Here is a 13250-nt window from a genome sequence, read left to right as displayed (position 1 = left end):
AGGTTTGGAAGACTATACATTATAGTCTCTTCTTGGAGACTCAGTGACCTTAAGATATTAATGGTACTGAGAAGTTCTATAGTAAAGAAATCTGTTTTAATAACATGGAGGACAAGGGGAGATGGAGAGGAGAAGGGAGTTGAGGGAAATTGGAAGGGGAGGTAAACCACGAGAGACTATGGACTCTGAAAAACAACTTGAGGACCTTGAAGGGGTGGGGGGTGGGAGGTTGGGGGAACAAGGTGGTGGGTATTAGGGAGGGCACGTATTGCATGGAGCACTGGGTGTGGTGCAAAAACAATGAATACTGTTACACTGAAAAGAAATTTTAAAAAAAGACTATATTACAGAGTGATTAGCAGTTATTAATATACAATTCATGGCAAAGTGCAATTGTCAAAGTATTTAAGGTACAATAAAATTTGGTGGTTCTGTTTTTGCTTTAAATTGAATATTGACTTACTTATGTACATAAAATATTTGTGTAATCAAAAAAAAAAAAAAGAAAAGAAATCTGTTTTGTTTCTCTTTGTTTTTATTCTTCATTTAAATTGTTGTTTCCAGATTTGGGGCATGAAACACTGGCCAACAGTGTCCTTGCCTAAGAGGGCTGAGTGAGGTCACCCTGGCAGTTGCTTAACTTAGTGAGAAAGTCTCCTCTTCCTTGAAGAGCATGGTTCAGAGGGTGGGGTGCTAAAAGTGAGCATGTTCTTCCCACCACTGTGACATGTGGCCAACTGGAAGGCATGGTGATGGAGCTACACCTGATGGGGAGGCCACCCAGAAAAGTTTTGAAGTGTCCTGGCCGATACCGACTAACTTTTTTAAAAGAATCCCCAAGCTGGCATCCTTCCCAGGTAGAAAATTATGGGAAATCTTGAAGGTCTCAAAACAAACAAACAAAACATAAAAACAAACAAAATCCCCACGTTTTAGATGACTGTATTTCTAGCTACTAATCATGACCCAAGAGGCAAGAACCCAAGTCAAGTGAAAGCATACGTTTTGTGCCCTGATTTGCAGGGAAGAGGTTGTTAATAACAGCCCACCACTAATCCTCCTGGCAGATTGTCACTCAGCATGAAAAGACCAAATATAGATGAGTGTCTTGCCTGGAGCTCATTTTTATGATCTGTTTGAGCACTTAAGAGTTTGACCATGAAGGGGATACGCCCTCCCTGCACTGGGTTGCATATATGAGGACCAGAGAGCCTGAATGGGGCTGGAAGGAGCCTGCGTTATTACTGGCAGTGGGTTCCAACTGGGCGTGACCTCAGAGGATGCAGAAAGACCTTTGAAATTGATGACAACATGTCTCCAAGGAGGATGAGCTGCCAAAGAGAAAAGGAACACGCCCAGTAGCCCAGGCAGGAACAGAAGGTAATGCAGACAATATCTCCTTTCCAGAGAGGAGGGCTTCCCCCTCCCAATGTTCCCTTCCATGCATCAGAATTTTCTAAACAAGGCAAGATGGAAAGTGGAGAAGGGGGGTATGGGACCCTCACTAGGTGTGTAGACTGTGGTCAGGCAATCACCCCTCTAAGTCTTGATCTCCTAACCGAACAAGAGTAGTAACAGTGTCTCCCTTGTGTGATGGTTGGACAGATCAGTTAGATGAAATCCAGAATCCAAGCATGGTATCTGGCATGCAGGAGGAGCTCTGCTAGCATTGCCTGTAATTTAGATCGCGACAGTGGAGAATTCAACTTGTTGGTGTCATGTCATATGCTGGCCACATTTACCCTGCTTTTCCCGAAAGGACCTGTGTCCCAGCAGGCACTTGGCTGAAACATGCTTATAGTAATTGAATCTAGGGTCTGGTCGTGCTGTGTAAAGAATAATTGATATGCAGAGACTCTGAAACAAGCTTTGGGAATCAAACATCTGGTTTGGAAGGCAGCCTTGTAGGCCAACCCCCTGTAGGCCCAGGGAGGAGAGGAAAACAGGAAGTTTTATTCATCTTACTTTCTTGGTTTTTCAAGTTACAGTCTCCAGCTGTTTACAACAACTTTGTTTTTCCTAAAGAGAGAGAGAGAGAGAGAGAGGGAGTCACTCTAAAGCAATGTCACAATCTTTCCATGAAGTAGCCCTTTGTGGAAAATCAGAGTTATTCTTTTACTTGGCTAACTCATCTTTTATTTTTCTCTTCTCTTCCCAAAGCAAATATCTTTTCTCTGGCTTCTAGTCAGGCCTGAGTAAGTTGTGGGGAAGGAAGAGAGAAGAGAAGTTTAGGAAGGAGGTGAGGAGGAGACAGAAAGAAATAGGAGAAAACGGTGGAGAGGAAGAAAGGGAGGTCACGCCCCTGAAAGCTAAGATGTTTCCAGAGTTGGCAGTTTTGCTCCATGGATGGATGAGAATTCAGTGAGATGCCACAGATGTGGGTAACTGTCCTCAGGGCTGAGGAAAACTCACGGGGAAGAAACACTCTCAACAAAGGCTGAGGAAGGTCTGTTGTTCCGTTTCTTGAAAACAACTGAGATTTAAGTTATTGCCCGCACATCAGCCAAACATCAATGCAAACATTTAATGTGACATGTCCTAATCTGTCTGTTGCTCTCCCAGCTTCACCTTCCAGAGTAGGGGTGAAGCCAATGGTCTCTGACTGTAGGCTACAGGGGTTCAAATCCCAGCTAGGGGACATGCAAACTTAGGTGAGCTTGGACAAGCTGTGTGACTCTCTGGGTCTCCACGTCCTTGTTTGTAAGCAGGAGGTGATGATAATGATGAGAATGATGGTTTGCCTATAACTTGGGCTGTTAAGAGGATTGAGTAAATCCGCACAGGCAAAGTACCTAGCCTGGAAGTGTTCTATGAGTTGTAACTATCATCATCCTTGCCCATTCTGATTCAAGTATTATTAAATCCCACCCCATGAAGTGGCATGCATTGGTCATTCAGAGCATTTGCTATTTGCAGGCATCATTCAGAATCCTTCCCACATAAATCATTGATCACACCAACCCTAGGAGGCAGGTGCACTATAATCTCCTGTATGATAGATAAGGAAACTGAGGCACAAAGAGATGAAGTAAGTTGCTTCATTTTACACATCTGATAAATGGTGTAGTGGTCTTTCAGCCTGAGTAGTTTAGCTCTACAGCAGAGATATATGCAAACCAGGGCCTGCCACTTGTTTTGTAAATAAAGTTTTATTGGGCCCATGGCCACACCCCTTCATTTACATATCATTTATGACTTCTTTTGCACTACAATGGCAAACCTGAAAATACTTATTATCTGGCCTTTCTACAGTAAATGTTTGCTGATCCTTGACCTAGAGTCTATCTACATTCCATTAAGGTGGATTTGCCAAATAGAGCAAATGAAAATGAGGTGCTCAGTTAAAATCTGAGTTTTAGATAAACAACAAGTAACTTTCCAGTATAATGTATTTTATGCAACATTTGGTACCTATACATTAAGGTGACCTGCCTCTCTGATCTACCATGAATCCATGGTCAAGATTTTTCAGAAACCAACTTGTCCTTCTGAATCATGGTAGGTTTGAGTTGCAAAGGACCTAAAATGGCATATGAATGGCCCAGCATCAACTCAGGGGTTAGAGACAGGGCTGGGCCAGTACCGTCTCTGTATAATTGGTGGCCTCGTTAAAGTTTTAAGATTTAGGAATGAGGAAGTAGTAAGACATCTGGGAAGGAGAACTAGACCAGGAGCATGGCTGAGCCTGGAAAAAATCGTGACATAGAAAACCATCTTCGTGACTTCCTGTCCGCCTGTCACTTTGTCAGCTGCAGGGATCGCATCAGCTGACCTGATTCTCTTTGCCTAGATTAAAACTGAATTTCCCTGAACCATCTTAATTGCCTCCTTTTGTCTTCTATAAAATAAAAACAGTAGTGCTGTGCCCGTGTAAACTGAGGCTTCTTCTTTCCTCTCTCCTATGACCTACGGAGAATCTTGGAGATTGGAGAGAAGTGAATCAGAAACAGACCCATTTTTTTCAGGTTGTGCAAGGAGATTTTGTTTGGTCATGCAAGAGGATTAAGGCCCAAGCCATACCCTAATGTGGTGAGTCTTGCCTTTTGTGGGTTAAGGGTAAGAAGTAGATCAGGGCAGTGGAGATGCAACATGGGGGCTTAAGTGGGTAGGAGAAGAATCAATGAAACAAGATGGGATTGGGAGGGAGACAAACCATAAGTGACTCTTAATCTCACAAAACAAACTGAGAGTTGCTGGATGGGGGGGGGGGGGGGTTATGGACATTGGGGAGGGTATGTGCTTTGGTGAGTGCTGTGAAGTGTGTAAACCTGGCGATTCACAGACCTGTACCCCTGGGGATAAAAATATATGTTTATAAAAAATAAAAAATTTAAAAAAAATTAATGGCTTGGAATAAAAAAAAAAAAAAGAAATTAGGTTCAATATCATCACCCCCATTTTAAAAATGAGAAAACCAATGACCATAGTTGTTAAGTAATAGACAAAGTTCACACAGCTTCCAACTGGCCAGGCTCAGATTTGGATTCAGGCAGTCTGGTACCAGAACCCAAACATTTCTTTTCTTTTTTTTTTTTTTTAAAGATTCATTTATGTATTTTAGGGAGAGTCTGAGCATGTGCATGTGAATATGGTGGGGAGAAAGAGAGAGGGAGAATCCTCAAGCAGACTTCCTGCTAAGCAAGGGGCCCGATGAAGGGCTTCATCCCTGGACCCCAAGATAATGATCTGAGCCGAAATCAAGAGTCAGCCACTTAACCGACAGAGCCACCCATTTTTCTTAAGACCTACTGTACTACCTATGATGTCATGTACTAACGGAACACATTTCACAATAAAACAAAAGAAAAATTTCCAATTTTAAATAAATAAATAAATAAATAAAACAAAAACAAAACAAAAAGCAAAAACCCAACAGAAAGGATTTGGGGAACTTCTAGGTTGATGAACACACTGAGGGCCTGGGAGGGAGGTGCACCCAGAAAGATCATGGGAGTTCTGTGGCCCTTTCCACATACCTTGCCTGTGCATCTCTTCCATTTGGCTGTTCCTGAGCTGGAATCTTTAAAATAAACAGGCAGTAGTGAGTAAAGCACTTGCCCGAGTTCTGTGAGCCATTCTAAGAAATTATCAAACCCGAAGAAGGGGGTTGTGGAAAACCACAATTGACAGCCAGTAGGTCAGAAATACAGGTGACAACTGGGGACTTGGAGTTGGCATCTGAGGTGCAAAGTAATCTTTGAGGACTGAGCTTTTGACCTGTGCAGCGTGCACTCCTAACTCCTAGGGGCTGGTGTCATACGTGAATTGTGGAACACCCGGTTGGTGTCCAGAGAGTTGGAGAATTGGCTGGTGTGGGACAAGTATGCACATCTGGTGTCAGAAATGTTGAGAGAAGTAGAAACAGAGGCTTTTCTTTTAAATGTACGTAGTATTATATAATAAGCCTTTGGAATCTCATATTAAAATTTGCCTTTTAAAGTCTTAAAACTTAGTGGTGAGACCAGATAAATAGATGTGTAACTGATGAAAATATGGAAATGATTTGTACAAGTTAGGATTTGGCTGATTCACTTTAAAGAGGTCTTCTCAAGGTTGTCCCCAGAGCTTGAATAGCTCATTCTTGAAAAGGTGGCATCCTGGGGTTTGAAAGAACAGAAGTTTATTTTCTAGGGAGATATTTACTTTTACTTCCCCATGGGGTCTGAGTCAATATTATTCTTTTAATCCTCCCTCCTTGTATATAATCTTTCAGTATATGGTCAAACTCTGGCTCCGTTTCCCCTGACACCAATGAAGGAAAGAATAAAGGAAACACTTGGATCTGAAGAAGTCCAGGGAGACCCAGTGTAACTAGGAGATACATCATTTGCATTTATTTCTTTTTTATGTGGTTTAGAGTTCTTCGAGCTCAAACTTTGGTTTGGCAGAATTCGGGGCACCTCAAGACAATGTTAATGCGATCCAGCACTTGCTCTCCTGATCTCTGCTTTGCTCCCTTCCCCAAGACCTGCTTTGTGCTGTAGACAAACACAAGTGGACACACAGGGATTTGGCATTAGGATGGATTCCAGAAATAAGCTAAAACTTAAAATAGACCAAAGGTTAAAAAGATGTGCTATTTAGCTTGATGGCAGACTTAAACCTCATTAAAAATGAAAATATTTTACATATGAAACTGATCTTACAGTAAGGAATATTTGATACCTGAAGACTAAATTAAATCAAAACAAAATTGCCCCTGATAGTTCAAAAAAAAAAAAAAAAAGGAGGGAGGAATTACTGGAGTGTTTGTTATGTGGAAGATGTTATATTTACCATAAATCGTGTTGCCAAAAGGATTTTGGTAGCTCTGCAGCTTTTTCCTCTTCCCAAAGCATGTTGCAGACTGCAATTTTATGAATTTTCCAAAAAGGTCACTTCCATCTTGAGGTGCAGGAAAGTACCTGCTCCAACCATCTCATTTTGGATTTGAGAATCGGAAACCCAGAAAGGTGATTTGGCCAAGGTACACAACTGCTTCCTTAATGAGAGCCCAGGTCACGCTATTTCCCAGCGAAACAACATAGTTCCTGAGGGCAGGGACATGGAGAGGCAGGAGAGGTGAGGGGAGCAGAAATGGAGAGCAACCGAGAGACCTGAGCTATCGTCCAGGTGCTTCCATTTCTCAGCCACATTTGAAGTCAAGTCTAAAAGCCTTAGTAACTGGTTCCCACCACAGCCTGAACTAAACCTCCTTTTCCCACCTACCTCAAGCTAAAGTCTCAATTTGAGCACTACTTATCCACTTACTGTTCTACGAATCATTTCCCCTGCCCCCTTCCATGCTTTTTCCATTCAGTTCTTCCAGCTTTTTCTCTCCTCCACTCTCCAAATTCCCCCAGCCCTTGAGACCCAACTCGAGTGCACCATATGTAGTCTCTTCTCACCATGCCCACCCAAGCCTCTACCTTCCACAGCATTGGTATAGAAGACATGGCCGGAGACCCGATCTACATTGGCCTTCTGACCTTCAGAGATGCTCAAGGAAGCTTTTTGTTGCTCAGTGTGTGTAACCGTGTCAGTCATTTTCTATACACTCTAACATAGAGAATCAAGCTCCTTTGGGACTCCTTGCCAATGGATTCTCTGCAACAGGACTGGTTTCCCCCCAAGCCTTGCCCATACTAAACTTTCCATAGGACTGGGAGCTTCCTTTCCCCAGGAAACCACCGCCACATGGCTCCCAAAGAAACCAGGAGCTGAGAGTCTTGCATTCCTCAGCCTCCCCTAAACACCTGGTATCCAAATCAGACCATCATTATTCACTCCTACTCAAACTGATAGGGCTCACTGTCAAGTTCAGCTCAAACAATAAAGAGCAAATGGAGGGCAGGACACCTCTCCTGGAATGTAGTCCTGTGTGTTCAGCAGGCTGACCTGATACATCTCTGTAGAATGAAGGAAGATCAAGGGACCACTTGTCTTTTCTTACTAAACCTTAACTTCCAATCTCCCTCCGATAAAATGCGTTCTGTAACTCACACCATGTGCAGATCTGTTGGATGCCCCTTCACACCTTGCCACAGAAACTCAGTGCCTCTGGGTCCACAGCTAACGTGGGACCTGCCACAGCCTCTGCTATGTGTGTTCTGGGCTAAGTTCTCAGTTAGTTCTCTGGGCACAGATCAAGGCAGATTTTCTGATTTTGAAACGTAGAATGCAATGTTCTTAACCTTGGACCTCATCCTCTTAATAGTAGCTTCTTTGTGTGTCTGATCCTGCATTCTTTCATTTAATCCTCACAACAATCTGATGTGGTAGGTACTATAATTATCTTCATTTTATATTTGATGAAACTGAGACTTGGTATATACAAGACACCTGCTTAAGGCTGCTCAGCTAGTAAGGGGCAGAGACAAAAATCTGGATCTATTTGACTGCTAAGCCCATTTTTAAAATATGCATATCAAATCCTTTTTCCTATCACCTAGAACTAATAATTTAACATTTTTTCAATTTGTTTTTATTGCTTAATGAAAAAAAACAGTATTAAAGTCTACTTTTCAATTATTCTAAATTCCATTCCCCCCATTACCATTAGTTTGTTGTATATCCTTCCAACTGTATTTGATTGTTATACATAAATGCCTGGGTATGCATTTACCATACAGTTTGCCAGGTGTATGTTTAAAGGCTACATAAATGTTGTGACTTTCTTAAAGCCTGTCTTTCTCACTTTCTGGGTCACCTTGCATCTTGGCACCAGGAGTGTGGTTATGGGAGTAAGTGGATGCAGGGAATCTCTTCTTCAGTGGGTTGCTAGAAAGTGGGCAAGCTCATGGTTCTTCTGCAGCCTGCCTTCCCTCAGGAACCAGGTCAGCTTGGGTCAGCAGGGCCCTAGGGGCTGCGTGTGTGTGCCTGTGGGTTAGTGGTGCTTATGCCAAGGTGGTTATTTTTTTTTTTAAGTGGGTATGAGTCTCCATGCTTAACATGGAGCCCAACATGGATCTTGAACTCATGACCCTGAGATCAAGCCCTGAACTAAGATCAAGAGTCAGACACCCAACTAACTGAGCCTCCCCAGTGCCCCTGTGCCAACGTGGTTTGAATATTTCCATTTCATAGGAGGATGCCATTGTTTAAAGTAGGGAAATTCTTGTTGTTTATTCCAGGGTCAATTTGTGCTAAAATGTTTGTAAATTCAAACCTGTTTCCATGAGGTCACCATGAGTCCATGTGTAGCTTTATTAGGAATGCTGGTGCAGCAGTTAATGAAGGAACCAGATGTGTCTGTGTTCCAGTAAACAAACGAACACAACTTCCAGGACTATATAATCTCCCTTTTATTGATTCATAAATTTGAGTTACATTTCCTTTTTTTTTTTTTTAAGATTGTATTTATTTATTTGACAGACAGAGATCACAAGTAGGCAGAGAGGCAGGCAGAGAGAGAGGAAGGGAAGCAGGTTCCCCACTGAGCACAGAGCCCTATGCAGGGCCCAATCCCAGGACCCTGGGATTATGACCTGAGCCAAAGGCAGAGGCTTTAACCCACTGAGCCACCCAGGTACCCCTTGAGTTACATTTCTTAAGGTGATTCTCCCTCTCCCCCCGATTTTCAAGGCATCCTTCAATAATAAATTTTTTCCAAGCAATAGTGTCCCTTACTTCTGAAATTTTACAGAAAACAGCAGGAAGGTTCTAGTCTGCCTCGGGCGAATTAGCCTAGCCTTGGCTGCAGAATGAGGTTTCCTATTTTCTAGGGCATATGTCAGCTTACTCCAGGAGCCAGAGTACAGTCAGTGATGAATTGCCTTTGGAGGATTTTGTTTGACTCTAAAGCTCATATTTCAAAAACGTAATATCATCTTTTCCCCTATTATCCAGAGCTTAACACTTAATGTATATCCATCAGCAATAAAGACTTTACCATGCTTATGTTTAAATATTACATAAAACGTAAAGGTTGCATAAGATTACATACAATGTAGTCCACAAGGGGTTAGGTTTTTAAATCAGTACCAAAGGGAAATGGCATAGAGCCATGTTCTCCCTGGATCCTCCTTAAGTAGCCCTTAAAGTGCAGTATGGAAATGTGACACTCAAAATTTTAACAATAGATATGGCAGAGCCATGACCCACAAAATGGATATCCTGGTTGGACATACGTTGGGAGCACAGTCATACCCAAGCTTGCAGGTGCATCTGTACACAGCACAGCATGCAGAGCTCATCAGTGGTTCCCAGTTGAGAAGGAGCCCTCCGGCCCGCAGAACATTGGACAATATCTGGAAACATCATGCCTAGGGGTTTATTATCATGGCTAGGGTTAGGACTGTTATTGGCATCTCATGGGTAAATTCCATAGATACTTCTAAACATCCTGCAATGCATAAGGAGAGCCCCCAACAGAGAATTACCAGGTCCAAAGTGGTGCTGAGGTTAAGACCTCTTGGTACATAGGACTTTTGTGTGCAGTGTGTTCATGTGTTTGCATAAATGTACCAAATTCACAATAATGTATAATTGAAAAGTATCTCTTTAAACACACAGTGAGATACACAAGCAATGAGCCTTACTGTTCAAGCTCAATGTTTCCATCTTCTCTCTCTGAGTCATCTGCTCATGGAGTGAGTGACTGGTGGGTGGAGTTGTTTGCACTTCCATATTTTTCCATGTGTGTATGTGCCTGTTTGCTCTTATAGGTTCTCTCTTGGACTAGGAGCTGAAAATTTCTTAAATCATGTAAAAGTAAGTCCCAACTGTGGAAATCTTTAAGGAACTAATAGTTGTAAAATGGTTTACACTTAGGTTTTTCCCAAAAAAGTCTTAATGATTGAAGTAATAGATCATAGTTATGAAAAAAATTTGGCCAATAGAGAAAAATAAAACAAAATAGGAAACTGGCCATAATGCCATAACCAGCTGGATAGCCATAACCATCCAGAAAATATGATGGTTAAAATTCCAGTGGGATGCTTTTCTGTATTTTTTTGTTTTGTTCTGTTTCCAGCTTTATTGAGATATAATTGACAGAAAACATCGTGTAGGTTTAAGTATTCTACACAATGACTTGATACACGTATATTGTGAAATGATTATCACAACAAAGTTGATAAACACATCTATCAACTCACTGTAACTTTTCCTTTTCTCTCCTTGTAGTCTGTTTTTTTAAAATTTTTATTTTTTTAAATTTCTTTTCAGTGTTCCAGAATTCATTGTTTATGCACCACACCTAGTGCTCCATGTAATATGTGCTCTCCATAATACCCACCACCAGGCTCACCCAACCTCGCACCCCCTCGCCCCTCCAAAACCCTCAGATTGTTTTTCAGAGTCCACAGTCTCTTATGGTTCATCTCTACCACCAATTTCCCCCAGCTCCCTACTCCTCCCCATCTCCCCATGTCCTCTGTGTTATTCCTTATGCTACACAAATAAGTGAAACCATATGATAATTGACTCTCTCTGCTTGATTTATTTCACTCAGCATAATCTCCTCCAGTCCCATCCATGTTGATAACAAAAGTTGGGCATTCATCCTTTCTGATGGAGGCATAATACTCCATAGTATATATGGACTACATCTTCCTTACCCTTCATCTGTTGAAGGGCACCTTGATTCTTTCTACAGTTTGGTGACCGTGGCCATTGCCGCTATGAACATTGGGGTACAGATGGTCCTTCTTTTCACTACATCTGTATCTTTGGGATAAATACCCAGCAGTGCAATTGCACAGCCATAGGGAAGTTCTATTTTTACTTTCTTAAGGAATCTGCACACTGTTTTCCAAAGTGGCTGCACCAACTTGCATTCCCACCAACAGTGTAAGAGGGTTCCCCTTTCTTCGCATCCTCTCCAACACATGTTGTTTACTGTCTTGCTAATTTTGGCCATTCTAACTGGTGTAAGGTGGTATCTCAATGTGGTTTTGATATGAATCTCCCTGATGGCTAGCAATGAAATTTTTTCATGTGTCTATTAGCCATTTGTATGTCTTCATTAGAGAAGTGTCTGTTCATGTCTTCTGCCCATTTTTTGACATGATTATCTGTTTTTTGTGAGTTGAGTTTGAGGAGTTCTTTATAGATCCTGGATATCAGCCTTTTGTCTGTATTGTCATTTGCGAAATCTTCTCCCACTCCATGGGTTGCCTCTATGTTACTTTTTTAAGATTTACTGTTTTAGCAACTTTCATGTATAGGATACAGTGTTCTTAACTATAGTAATGGTGCTGTGCACCCTTTTGTATTTTTTTTAATAAGTATATATTTTCCTCTGCTTGACATGATACAATGGTTTTACTTTTGCCCCTTAACTTTATGAGCAGTTCATGACTATCTCATTAAATCATGTGGATCACAACATACTTATCGATTTCATTTTTATGAAAAATTTAGATGGCACACATTTTTTTTAAAACTGATATAAATTGTACCACACTGAATGTTTTTCTGCATGACTCTTTCTCTACATTTCTGAGCCTTAAAAGATTTCCAGAGATGTATTGATTGGAGCAAAGATTATGCATTTATTTAAAACTTTTAATGGACAATGCTTTTGTGAAAAGTTGCATCTGGTCTATACTCCTGAAAGTAGCACAAAAGAGTGACCACCTCGTCATTCTCTCCAGCACTGGATATCATTCATTGCTGTTTTAAAGCTTTGACATTGGATAGGTGAAAATGGTATTTCGTTGTTGTCTTAATTTGCATTTGTCTGATTTTCCGTTAGGCCAACATTTTAAACGCTGTTGATTACCCACTGTGTTTTGTTCTTTATGTTCTCTTGATTTTCCCAGGCTTTTTAGAATTGGTTTCGATAGGTTTTTTATCAGATATCAGTACTTCATGATTCTGGAAAACTAAATATTTCTATAAATCTGCAAGGTATTGACCCACCAGGCCTTTAGAAATATGCTTACTCATCTTTAAGTCTGACCTGCACGAAGGATGACAACTTCCTTTTCGTCTATATACTATTTGAGAATGTGATCATTCTCAAACTGGTCCTTGGAAGTGAAACACCTGAAGGTCATGTGTTCTTTATGGAGCAAGCTAAATTATGAATGCATTCATCTTAAAATAACAAAATATGTTAGCATTTGATCAGTTTCCATCTCAGAGTCTGGTGTTGAAACTTTAAGAAAAATTTGGGTAAAATCTGTAACATTGAGAAAGTGAATCCTATTAACCCTATCTATGAACTGGGATAAAATGTCTCTTATGCACTTGTTTTTAACAGGAAAACATGAAATTGAAACATAAGCATCCCAGAAAAATCTAATTTTTTAGGTTAATGACACAGTCTAGAATGTGAATTCCTTAAAGGCAGGGATTTATGTCTGTTTTAATTATTACTGGCTTCTCAATGCTCAACAAGTCAGGCATATAATACTTGCTCAGTAAATATTTCTTGAATAAATAAATTCTGCCTCCTTCAGGAGACAGTACAGTGCCTCGGAAAGAGCAGGGCCTTTGAGATTGGATGGACCTTTATGGAAGTCAGGTGATGGCAATTAAATTTTATGAGAAATAACTGCTAAGTACCTAGGGTACCACACCTACTTCCCATCTCTCTTTGATCTAAGAAGGACCAGCTTGAGCTACCCCAGGGATTTCTGGGACAGACTGCTTTCTGAAGCAGCAGCTCTTTCAGCCAAGGAGAAAATGGCCATATAAAACTTAGGGCATAAGGCAATTTGAGTTCTTTGTAAGTTCTCCAACTATTTATAATGAAGAACTATTTATAATGAGGAACTAGATTTTTCTTCTTTTACCTTTTATCATCACAGATCAATACTTTT

The sequence above is a fragment of the Mustela lutreola genome, chromosome 1 (assembly GCF_030435805.1).
Source record: "Mustela lutreola isolate mMusLut2 chromosome 1, mMusLut2.pri, whole genome shotgun sequence".
NCBI lineage: Eukaryota > Metazoa > Chordata > Mammalia > Carnivora > Mustelidae > Mustela > Mustela lutreola.
Note: the sequence above shows the minus strand (reverse complement) of the source record.